At 34.8% G+C, this 13,564-nt stretch overlaps 1 protein-coding gene across 21 annotated transcripts in view; it reads right to left on the reverse strand.

Moving 5' to 3' along the window:
• snu (ABC-type transporter snustorr) overlaps positions 1 to 12,587 on the reverse strand; it is a 144,457-nt gene extending 131,870 nt beyond the window's left edge. For 2 of the 21 annotated variants that reach the window (XM_073962814.1, XM_073962803.1), the window contains exon 1: positions 11,530 to 12,449. The gene's annotated coding sequence lies outside the window, so the exon portion shown is untranslated. Of the gene's footprint in view, positions 1 to 10,813; positions 11,499 to 11,525 lie in introns of those variants that run through there. The other 19 variants (XM_073962806.1, XM_073962795.1, XM_073962810.1 and 16 more) reach the window with 15 other exon arrangements.
• Positions 12,588 to 13,564: the final 977 nt, after the last annotated feature.

Here is a 13,564-nt window from a genome sequence, read left to right on the forward strand (position 1 = left end):
CATTCGCAAAACGCTTTCAATTAACAGCAACAACCTTCATAACCCAAGACAGACAATTTGGGTATTTGAGATTCTTTGTTGTCGTTTTTTTATTCTTATACTTTTGTCTCCAAACAATTAACTCAGCTGGCAATTGACATTCAACCTACAATCTCTGCTATCACTGCCGCATTAAAAACATCATCGTCACCACCATCATCAGAGTCAGCGCCAATTCTAACAAATTATTATTTAACAAATATTCCTACAAATATTTTAATTACTTGTTTTGAAGTGAACTTTGTATTCTCTCTCAATCATTGGAAAAGACAATTCATTGGAACAGGTTGATCAAATTGCCAATACATACATATGTAGGTATAGGTGTGTGGATGTATTAAGGAAATATTATTTTGTTACTAAAACATATATATGAAAGGGCAAACATGTTGTTAGAATGTATGACTTCTTTTTAAATAAATGTACGTACGTACATATGTATATAAATTGCAGCTGCCAGAGGAATACGGGAAGATTAATCCAATATCTAGTTAATATTAAAAGTATTTGATATTTTTGCCTCACTTGCCAAAGGTTGCAATTAAAGTCTACCAGCTTTTTAATTTGTGTTTATTAGCAAAAGAAAATTTCGTAGAATTATTGATAATTAATATACAATTATGATCAAAGGTCAGGCATTTCTAAGCAACTAATGAAACGTGTTCAATTTGAAGAGGTCTAATGTTTAAATTGAATTAAAGACATGTGAAATAAAAAATTAAATGAAATTATTAAGCACATATTTGATTTAAGGGAAGGTTTGTTATAGCCTGGGTTTCTACTTCACTAGGCTAGGAAGGCCAACGAAACGTTAAGTTAAAGGAAAAATAAATATGAAACATGTTTTTTCCTTTTGATTTTTAAACTTTAAGAGAAAAGTTGCGAAATTTATTTTTTAATTCAATACTCTCTATTAAACAGAAACTGTTTATAATTTTAAACGATGTTAAGCGATTACATGCTATTTATAAGAAACAAACAACAAAAACAGTTAATTTCTAATGAATCTCTGTCACAAACCTTTGCGTGTCACACTAATTTCATGAGCATGTCAATTGTAGTTATTTTTGATTTTGAAATTTATCAAAGTTTTCCTCAGTTTCATTACATTAAATGAGGATGCGGATGTATTTTCATTTTAGAAATTTTCAGGGACATTAGAGAACATGAGACTGTAGAGAACTCAGAGACTGTAGCATAGAAATGCATGGAAAGTGTCTGACACATTTTCTCTAAGAGTTATTTTTTTAAGTTGCTTTACATGTAATAAACTTGGCTATACCTTTGTTTGGATGGAAATTGTGATCGTATGGTGTTTATAAACCTATAGTACTTAGGTCGGTTTTGCGAATGGAGTAGAAAAAAAGTTTCAAAATGGTTGTGCTCTATTTTTATATCCTCCACCAAATGGAGGGTATAATTAAATTTGTCATTCCGTTTGAATCACATCGAAATATTCGTCGGAGACCCTATAAAGTATATCGTCTGCTCCGTCGGAAAAGGTCGTAAGTCCACTTTTTTTGGAAATCGCGTTTTTGTTACAGGATGATAGTACAAGTCAAAACACGTCGTATGATACAAAGAAAATGGTAGTATGTCGCGTTTTTCTATATGTTTTGCCCTTGTCGGAAAAGGTCGTAAGTCCACAAAACGTACAAATTTGAGTACGAAAAGGTCGTAAGTCCACAGGAAAATGTATACTTTAAAAGAATACTACAGTTAATGTAGTTCAGATATAATGTTTAATGTATTCCATGGTTGGGGTACAATGTAAAGAACTAGCCTACACCTTTTTGATGATAATCGGATGATATTTGGCGGAGCCTGTGGACTAAACTTTTGAACAAAATGTCTTAATTTCTATATTGCAACGAAAATGTACATGTGAAATCTATCCCTTATAAGCGAACTGATTATGAAAGATGGACTTCTGGCCCTTTCATTGATACAAATTGGGATGCTGTATGTGTTCAAATACCTCATATATTGAAAAATTTGTAAAAAAATCAAAATTTTTACTGTTTTTACTGTCGTATATCTTACTTAACTTTATCAACTGGTAATTTGTGGTTTCTCTAGGGACATTTATTCGCATAACGAAATAAGTTTGTATTCTGAATTCAATAAAGTAATACCTTCTAACGGACGTGTAAGTGCAATGTTTATGCTATTAAATGATTCTAAAATAATAATTGATTGAAATGTTATTAAACTAAGAAGACATCATGGTTTTTGCTAACAAAGAGCAATATGAATTTGGAATGGAATTTGACGTCGGTGTCATGGGTCCCTATGGTTTTCATAGTGATTCTGAAAGCTCCGATGATAAACTTCCTAAGCGCAGAAGGAAGATTCTACATGGTTTGCTGACAAAAACAAAAGATGAAGGAAGTCGGGGCAGAAATACTTGGGAAGACAAAAAATGACACTATTTGGGATTATAATGTAGCTAAGAAACCACGTATATTAACGGAATTAATCATGAAATTTTATTGAAGGAGAAGGTCGTAAAGAGCAGTGCACATTGTCAGTTTTGAATGTCGATATTTCGCAGTTATCGATAACTGTCCAACCGTCCAGCAACCACAAAACATTTTGTGATTGCATGATGAATGACGAAAATGAACGGCCACACTAGCAAGCACAAACAAAACTGTCATTCAAAACTGGCAATGTGTACTCAGCTAAAGGCAAAAGTACAAGGTCGTAAGTACAACGTGTCATGTTTTATATTAAATATTAGCCGAACCGGTGCACGTTGCTGGCCCTTGAAACAGTTTATGTTACCTTTTCTTATGTCAATTAAATTTTTTTTGCATCGCAAATTAGTTGGGATATGCAAGTGAATATCAATAACAAGTAAGAACGTCCTTAAATTCGGCCAGACCGAACTTGTTATACCCTCCACCATGAGTTGTATTGAATTTTACTTAAATTAGTTTTCTTTTGCTTATTCGCAATTTCGGTAAAACAATGTGGCTAACCTTCAAAATACCGAAATTCGGGAGGCACCGTTCTACGGGGCTATATGAAGGCGTGGACCTATATAGACAAATTTATGGGAGAAAGTTTTATACCTGAAACGAAGAATAAATACCAAATTTCAGCCACTTCGGAGGAATATTGAGGCCACACCTTCAAAGTACCGGAAATCGGGAAGTACCGTCCTATGGGGGCTATATGAAGGCGTCAATACCAAACATCCTAGAAGTAATAAAAACATCTATACCAAATCGCGAAGATCTATCTTAAAAATTGCGAGCTGTATCTTAATTTCAAAAGACGGACAGACGGTCATTGTTATACCTACTTAGAATTTTACTCTGGTCGGCCCTTATTGCAAAAATATGTACCCAGGATTGGGTTGGTAAGTTTTATATATAGCGCATTTAAAATATAGGGCACAGGTGTAACCCGCTCCTCCGAAATTCAACAAAATATATAGCCTACTTCCACCAAAGGACATCCTTGTGCATAATCTGGAAATTACATGGAATAAGTACTTAGGGTCGGAGATTCTACAACCGTTGCCTCGCAAATTAATTTTCTGACCGATACTTTCATAACTTTTGCAAAAAAGCGTTTTTAAAAAAATAGGGCCAGCCACCGCCCCCTCCGAAATTCAAAAAATATAAAGCCTATTTTCACCTCGGTTGTGCCTTGTATATTCTCTGAAATTTTCAAAAAATCGTTTTTGTCGTTTTTGAGTCTATGCGGAACATACAAACATACACACATTGTGTTTCATATATAAGATTTCACACAAAAGTTTTGGTCCATTAAACCCGCGAATAATTATTTCATCACCATGTTAAATTGCAAGCTTATTCTTTGCCTTAAACTCAAATCATTCTTAAAATTTCGCTCCGATTGTGGGTTTGGTCCATTTCACACCTTTCGATCATAACCAACATCTAATGGGATCACTTCTGGTCGGAACCCGACCTCTCCACAAAACTTCGTGACGATCGGTGCAAAATTGAGGACTGGAGTTTTATTACAATTGTTAATGGATGGACGGACACACATAGCTAAATCGCTTTATCTCGTCAAGATATGAAAAAATGGCAAGAGGAGGAGGTCTACGATGAATACTTCGCGTTATTGGCCAAAACAAACTTATAATACCCCTTCCACACTGTTTTGTAAAGTATAAATATTTTATTTTAAAAACGTCCGTAAATGGTTGGAAAAGGTCGTAAGTCCCTACAAAAATACAAAACTGTACAAGGAAAAGGTCGTAAGTCCAAAGACAACCAATTATCTCCCAAACGCGACGGAATTTTATCAAACAAAGTACAGGTATTGAAGCGGAATAAATAAACGAAAAATGCTGCCTTTACCACCATAATAAAATCTTTAATACAGAAAGCGCTGGAATGTTTTTTCTTCCTCCTGAAAAATTTATTGAGAGGGACTTACGACCTTTTCCGACGGAGCAGACGATATATATTATTGATCAGCATATTCTATGTCGATTTAACAATGTCCGTCTGTCCGTCCGTCTGTCTGTTGAAATCAAGATACAGCTCGCAATTTTAAAGATAGAGAGTCAATATTTGGTACAGAAGGTTTTATTACTTGCAGGATGGTTGGTATTGAAAATGGGATATATCGGTCCACGTTTTGATATAGACCCCATAGAACGGTACCTCCCGATTTTCGGTATTTTTAAGGTTTTAGCTTCATTATCCTACCAAAATGGCTGAAATTTGGTACGTAGTCTTCTTTAGGGGTATAAAACTTTCCCCCAGAATTTTGTCGGTATCGGTCCACGCTTTCATATAGCCCCCATAGAACGGTACCTCCCGATTTTCGGTATTTTGAAGGTTTTAGCTTCATTTTCACATCGAAAGGGCTGAAATTTGGTACTTAGTCTACGTTGGTGGTATAAAACTTTCCCCCATAACTTTGTCGGTATCGGTCCACGCCTTCATATAGCCCCCATAGAACGGTACCTCCCGATTTTCGGTATTTTGAACGCTGTGGATTCAATACTCCACCGAAATGGCTGAAATTTGGTATTTAGAGTTCGTTGGGGGTACTCAAACTTCCCCTTTAAATGTATCGGTATAGGTCCACGCCTTCATATAGCTTCCATGGAAAGGTACCAAGGTACTATTTTGAAAGTTGTGGCTTCAATATTCCACCAAAACGGCTGAAATTTGGTATTTAGTCTTCAATGTGATACAAAACTGTTCGCCAGAAATTTGTCTGCACAGGTCCATGCTTTCATATTGCCCCATTTACGGACTAAAATTCGTCGGTATAGGTTAGGGTTTTGGGTAGGGAAATCCCGCACCGGGAATTCCCGGGAATTCTCGGTTTTTTGGTTACGGGATTTTCCCGGGAAACAAAATCAAATTTCCCGGGAAATATCTTTTTACATTTATCACAACTAATATTGAATTAATGAATAAAATATGCCCGCCAATTTTATACCATAGAATCAGAATTCGATTTTAGATTTTACAGAATCAATCTATATATAAAAATGGTGTAAAAAATGTATAGTAATTCATAAAATGAGAACGGCCGATTTCTGTAAAAATTTTTGTCAGTTATTCGTATTTTCGAGGAGAAGGTCTTTACGGAAGAAAATTTTGGAAAATCTCTCTGGAAAAGTCGGAAAATTGGAAAAATCGAAAATTGAGTTTTTGTATGAAATTTTATTCCTTAATAGCGAGACGAAGTTCGCCGGGTCCGCTAGTAAATTATAAAATATTTGGAAATAACTTTAATCTACAAAAGTGTCTTCAGGGAAAAAGTGTCTTCGGTCCTAATTTTTGCATATGGTAATATTAGTTCCAGGCACGGAACGGGTTCCACACAAAATTCGGAAAAAGTGAAGTTTTAGAGCTCCTCTCGGATCCATTTGAAATTTTTTCAGCAATTTGTCTTTACGGCCCCCTATACGACGATACAAATTTTGTAGGGGGCAAGTCCATACTTCCTGAGATAATGTCTTAAAAGCTCCAAGAAACCTTGACGGCAACAACTAAAATGGAAAATTGGCGAGATAACTCCCGCAGGAAGTTTCTGATTGGTCCTAACTTTGCATATCGTATTATTGTTGATATAATTAATCAAGCTCGAGGTCATAGTTTAAATATTCATTTTTATTTTTACATCAATATTTCGCAATTTCAGTGAATTGCATCTTCAGGATGATCTACAATACATTGAAAATACAAAAAATAATCACAATTAAAGAAGTTTCATAATTACACTTGTAAAAAGAGAATAATAAAAATCACAAAATCACGTAAAAAAACAAACATTAATATTTACTTAAAACTAGAGTAGCATCACTACCATCGTCTTCAATTGTAAATATTGCACTGATGTTTCTTTCGATATTGCGATTTCTTTATGTTATTTTATTATTCTCTTTTTACAAGTGTAATTATGAAACTTCTTTAATTGTGATTATTTTTTGTATTTTCAATGTATTGTGGGATCATCCTGAAGATGCAATTCACTGAAATTGCGAAATATTGATGTAAAAATAAAAATGAATATTTAAACTATGACCTCGAGCTTGATTAATTATATCAACAAAAACACAAAAATCAAAAGGTTGAACAAACAACAAAATTAATATCGTATTATTTATATATAGTCATATATCAGGTTGGAATATGGACCATATCGGTCCAGCCCTTCGGGTACCTCCAACACAAACTTTAGGAAAGGTACAGTTTAACAGCTCATCTCGAACGTTTTGAAATTCTTTCCAAAAGTTCTACTTGAAGGCGCAACTTTTGTTGGGAGGGCAAGTCCACTCTTCCTGAGGTAAAGGCACAAAATCTCAAAAAAGCCTGCCGATACCAACTACATTGGGAAGTACGTAAGATAACCGTCGAAGGGAGAAATCTCTCACACTCTCTCTTTTAAATGTTTGGCAACATGTTTTGTGTGCGGCCCTAGTTAAAACGGTAACATTTTTTCGGGGCAAATCCATACTTCCTAAGAAATTGGCTCAAAAACTCAAAAGGCCCCTAGAAACGTCTAAAGTATTGTGTTTGCTTCTTTTCTTTAGGTCCGAGGCTGAGAGTATATCTCAATCCGGTACAGCTGACTGATACTTTCTTACTTGTTTCAAGCAATCTTAAACATAAGAATAAAACATACGATTTTCGAGGTCCATAAAATTGTAAAATTGGAGGTTTGAGCCAAATCACTTTCCATAGAGTGATTTTATTAGCTTTGAATAATGGAAATGGTCAGTGTGGGCAAAATCCGGGCAACATGATGAATTTTTCCATATATGTTCGTATTTAATCGATAGAGCGAAAACATGTCATCTATTTTAAAGCCCGCAACCCTTTGAAAATATTGTATTTCATAAAAGTTACTATGGGAAAATAAAAAAACCACGGAAATATTGATTCACTCTCATATTTTAAAATTTCCCGGGAAATCCCGGATTCCCGGGAATGGCGATTTTTTGATTCCCGTTTCCCGGGAATGATAAAAACCGGGAAAACCCAAAACCCTAGTATAGGTCCACGTTTCGATATAGTCCCCTTAGAACGGTACCTCCCGATTTTCGTAAATTCGTTATTTCGTCTTCCAAGAGTTATAAAATATTCCAGAAGAGTATTATCAGTATAGGTCCACGTCTTCCTATATCCCCATAGAAGCGTACTTCTTGATTTTCGGTAGTTTTAAGATTTAGCAACATTCTCTTACCAAAATATAGGAAATTTGGTACTTAGTCTTCTTGAGTCTAAAAACTTTCCGTCATAAATTTGTCGGTATAGATCGACGTTTTGAAATAGCCCCCAGAGAACGGTGCCTCACATTGTTTTACCGAAATTGCTGAAATTTAGTATTAAGTCTTCTTCATACACGAAAGGAAACTAATTATTCCATTTTACTTCAATACAACTTGTGGTGGAGAGTATAAAAAGTTCGGCCCAAACGAACTTAACGCCGTTCTTACTTGTTTTCATTTTTTTTTTTTTTTTTTTGAGATGTGAAAAGTGATTTCTTCAACAAAAAATTCACTTGCTGAAGTTTGTTGATCGACAAGTTATTAATCCCTTTCAGTGAGCAACTTATTGAGGGGTTACCCATACTTACACTATCAAAAAATCAGGTAGTATAGAGTATGTCGCAAAAAAATCAATTTCGATCCAAGAAAAATTGTGAAGCATCCGTTGTGTTTAGTGTGTAGAATAGGCCGGGGCGATTTGTATGGAAGGAAAAAAACCTTAATGGGCTCTCCGCGTTTCTGATTCCTGGGATTGCACTGAGCAAAAAAGTCACCTAGAGCACAGGTCTACGGTGAAAATCGAGCCTCCCGATTTTGACTTTAAGTTTTTATACACGGCTGAGGGTATAGCAAGTAAAAAAGTGTCAGCGATGTACCTTCAGCCTGTGTGAATTGAAACTCTTTTTTCATTTTTGTATTTAGGGAATTTTCAAAATATTGGACGTATGAACTTGCCGGCGAAAATATGGGTATGGATTAAAGCTCAAAGGTGTTGAAAGTAGGCCTCATTTTGGGAGTGGGTCTCATATTGAGAGTCATTTCTTTTCGATAGATATCGAGCTCACCATTCATTTCAATCGTTCACCGTATAATATAGAGCTTTTGGGCCATTATATCAGGAAGCATGGACTTGTCCACAAAAATAATAACCAAAAATTTCCAAAGGATCCTCGAAATGACTTTAAACTGCACTAAACAAAAATGTTTAATTTTTGTGAGGGATACTCATTTGGCCCATTTTCGAACTTAAACTCAGTTTGGGAAAATATTACGGAATCCAAATGGCGCGTACCATGTTAGCGAATATTTTGGAACTTCAGTCCGGTAGTAGACCGATAAGTATCATATTCGAACTTTGTCTAAGATTTGCAGAAATATTACGATATGCAAAGATTGCAACAATCCCGTATACAGATCGAAAATTGTCGTGCGCATCAGCCGCTACATATGGTGGCCGTCGGATCATTTTCTCAGGAAGTACGGACCCTCAAAAAACTTGTACTGGCATAATGGGGGTACCGCATAAAAGTTTTTGCAAGAAAAAACTGCTCTATTCCGACGTTTTGTAAGGAGATACCTGAAGAAGTTGACAGTTACAGTCCATATTCGAAACTGTTAGAAATATTAAGATAGATCAAATCGCTTACTGCCTTCGAGAGTTATAGTGAGCACCATTTCCGCTAAAAGTTTTGAACTTTTGTCGGGGAGGTACCCAAAGAAGTGGACTGTTTGGACAAAATATTACGAAGGCAAAATTTTGAATCGAATTGGTTGATTCGTTCGAGAGTTCTCGGGCGCTCCAGCCAACCAACATGGCTAAGTTGACAGTAAATTGTCTAATACGGGTTTCGATGAGGCATATTTTGGTCGTATGAAAGTGTATATACTAGGGTCTTGACTTTTTTAGAACCTCATATTCCTGTCCCATAGCGTGATGAGGATCGGCATAAAATTACATAAAACTTTAATTATAAGGTGATTCGCTTTTTTCAAAAACATAAATTTTTAACAAAAAAATCAATATTTTTTCAAAGTAATTTGTGCATGACCATTTTCAATATTTCTTTTTGCAAAAATGTATCGGATGAAGAAAATGTTTTTTCTCAAAATTATTTTTTATTGCAGGAATGAATAAACTTAAACCTACTAATAACTAAAATAATGTTTATTTCATTTAAATATTAAAAAAGGTCATGAACAAATCACTTTGAATAATACACACATTAAATAATATTTTTGAAAAAAGGCGTTTACGACATTTTTTTATGATACTCAGAATTAAAGAAAATTATTAAAAAAATTAAGGTTATGTCAGTTTGGTTATCTCATGTAGCTCTAAAGTTTATTTTCAATTATATATCTGCTTACAGTGGCTTTAAAAATGGCCCCTAATTCTGATAAATTCAAATTTTAAAATCATTTTTTGGGTGAGGTTTTCTCGCCAAATCACCTTAGAGCGAAGATTTTTTGTAATCATAACCCTAGTATATACCATCGTCAGCCTAAAGGCTGAGGATATAAAAACTAATATATGCGCTAAAAATGTCAAAATTTGCGTAAATATCCGAGTTTTACGTCAATTTTTGTGGGAGAAGTGATATTTATATATTTTTTTTCTTTTTTTAATAAAAAATATACTTTTTATATGAAGTTCGGCATTCGAATCTATTTGGGTTTTTCAATAACTTCTCCCAAAATATTCTAATAATTTCTAAAACTCAATAAATATAGACAATTCTAAAACTAATGAAAAAAACATCGTTTACACTGTATCCTTTCTTCGAGTGTAAGCGTTAATTGTTTTTTTTTTCTTTTTTTTTGTTAAATTTTATTGTCGCATTGTGTCTAAACTTGTCATTTATAGCAAAGTTGCCAGTTGCTATTGCGTGTATGTGAGTGGCCATTTTTGCTTCTTTGTACTTTTGATTCCTTAGCGCTCACATTTTGTCAAAAACCAACAACAACAAAATCAGCTACACAAAAACGCATAGAAATGCTAATGAAGGCGGGTAAAAGTGACAATTCATATAAACAACGCTTCTGACGTAGCCTCATTTGTTAATTAAGAAATTTATATTCTTCGAACAATAGAATTCGTATACAATGAATTTAAAAAATATATATAAAAAATTAACAATTAATGGAAATCTGCTGGTTTCAAGATTTTATAGAATCTTCTTGAGCCATTTTATAAATTAATATTTTTATGTTATCAGTTGTGGTTTTTTGGGCAAATTTTAAACAATTTTATATTTTTATATATTTTCTACTTACTTGTTTCTTTTTCGTTTGTATAGTTAACGGCAATTACATTTGTAATATAAATCCAAAAGTTAGTCTGGTTTCATTATTTTTTTCTGGCTTTCGTTATTGATTTTTTACTATTTTTTTGTGTCGATTACTCCAACAACAACAATCGATTTCTATTTTTTTATTTTTAGTTAATAAAAACGTTTGCTTTGCTTTTAATAAGCGCTAATTTTTTCGGTTTTTTCTGCTTCTTCTTTTTCTTTTAGCTACTTCTTTGGTTGCTTGTTCAAAACAAATTTCCTTTTTAATAATTTTTTTGTTTGTGTTTTTTATGTAATAACTTCAATGAGCGTTTAATGAAACTTTAAACAATTTCCACTTTTTTTTTTGGTTGGCGTGTGTGTTTGGTTTGTGGGGGAGTTGTTAAAAAGCAATCGAGAGAGAAGAAGTTTGTCTATGAGGAAAACAAAAGACTTAAGACACAAACACTTGTTATTGCAATTACTATCGATTTGTCAATCAATCACTGAACACTCAACGCTCACACAACAAGCACTCGCTCACTCACTCACTTTGAGTTATGATCTTTTGTTACTTCACTTTTGATTAAAGCAAATTCTTTTTTTCTTCTTCTTAATTGTTTACAAAATCTTAAGAATTTTTGTTCGTCAAATCGTTGTAAATATGAATTTTTGTTATCCACAGAATTCTGAAATTAAGACACTGTTCGCTTTACCCACTGCTACCATGTGTTTCAGTACAACGACGAATTGGTACTAAATCTTAACGTTTTTTTGTTAAGCCAAGTAAAACGTCGTGGCGACACTTGACGTTAACGTCAACAATGATTTTATTTTCCGTTGTTGTGGCTGATTGGACCGCGGTATTCTGCCGCTTCGCTCAAAAAGAGATGCTAGGCGTTCGCATTACACTCACACACACACAGTAGTAATACATTCACTTGATGTTGTTGTTGCTGGCGATTTTAAAGTTGATTTCTTAATGTTTTGGGTCGGTCGGTCGAACCGCGGCAATACTTTGAACAACAAAAAATATAAAAACGCTTTTGTTGTTGTTTTCTTTTGACGTTGCTAAATTCGCACTTTACACTTAGTCGAATTGCTCACACTCTGCCACTGTCTTAAAAGCGTTAATGTTTGTTGAGTACGGTTTGGTGGTGAGGGAGAGGGGCACGCTTGCTATGAACAAATAGCCAACAAGTATGCAATCCCCCCATTTGTGAAATACCACCAAAAATACCACAATGTCTGTGTGCGAGCGTGTTTACTCACTTATATTATAGTATAAGACACTTATACACCTCACACATCAACGACAAACCAGGTGGTGTTGTTGGCAGCCGGGGAGAGGAGAGTCTCTAAGTCTTACACAAAAGTTTGTTGTACTCTTGTTGACGTTTTTCCTGTATTGTGGGCTTTTCTTACTACCGCTTCAAGAGACTTTAAACCACTAAACCAAATAATGTTCAACGCGCCACTCACACGCTTCAAGAAAAATCAAATGAAACAAAATATGAAAAATCACACCAACCGAAAACGAAACGATTTCGTTGCTGCTTGCTGCTCTGGGCTTTTCTTCGGGTCGGTAAACTGCGGCGAGACGAAATACAACTGTAGCGCTTTACGGCTCAAACACAACTGACCAAGTCGATAAAACGGCAATAGCTTTGGACCCTCAAAATGTGTTAAAAAACAACAAACAAATCTCCGTAGCAGTTGTCGCTGCAACTGCAGCAGCAGCATCAACAGCAACCGCCACACCAACAGCTTTAATCACTGACCATTAAGGTTCTCAACATCATCAGATGCATTCCACTGCACTGGCCACAATTAAAAGCAAAAGCAACAATAACAACAGAAAAACTAAACGGCCTCCAAACTGCAACTGGACTTTGTAACACACAGATACATTCGCATCCATTCGAGCTCTCGAAAAATCCCCAATCATTGCAAAAAAACCAGTTACCATCGTCTACACAATTCCAACCACCGTTGATGTTCTTTGTTCTAAAATTTCCTCTGTGCAACAGCAGCAATAACAACACTCTCGTTTTTCTTTAAAATTTCAAAAGTTTCCACCAAAGTGTCGGCAGGTAAACCATAACCACCCCATAATGCAAGAAGTTAATAATTTTATCACGTTTCCTTGTGCCAAAGCTTTTGTCTCTTGGTCATAGTAAAAGCATGCTCTCTTGCTCTCATATAATGTGTACAAATAAAAACTTTTATTATAGCCATACTCAATAAACTCACCACTACTCACAGCGGCAGTGATGGCAAGTTGAAGTTTTGGTACTTTTTGGTATCTGCAATTTGTTTTAATATAAAATGTATGGTAAAAACCTAATTTCTTTTGCAATTCCATTTGAAAAAAATAAAAAATGTTTTGCGAGAGGTTAAGGAAAAAGCTCTGGTTCCAATTTTTTTCGCGTTTACAAAATTGTCTGAGTTACGCAAAAGTTGTAGCAGTTTTTATTCTCATAAATAAAAAAATCTTGAAGTAAATTCAAATTATCCTGCCCCAGAGTCCGTACAAACCTTCAAAATATCTACAGAATCTAGAATCTAGACAAGATATCCAACATTTAGTCAAAACTAAAAGACCTGGAAAGACTTGCTCACAATGGTGGACTTGAGATTACCATCAAGAAAACTAAGGCCATGAGAATAAACAACAACAGTACAGAATACCAAGCAATTGAATATGTCGATAGCTTCTGTCATCTAGGAAGCACTGTAACAACGAATGATGGTG

The sequence above is a fragment of the Musca autumnalis genome, unplaced genomic scaffold (assembly GCF_047663935.1).
Source record: "Musca autumnalis isolate F117 unplaced genomic scaffold, ASM4766393v1 scaffold_1, whole genome shotgun sequence".
Taxonomy (NCBI): domain Eukaryota; kingdom Metazoa; phylum Arthropoda; class Insecta; order Diptera; family Muscidae; genus Musca; species Musca autumnalis.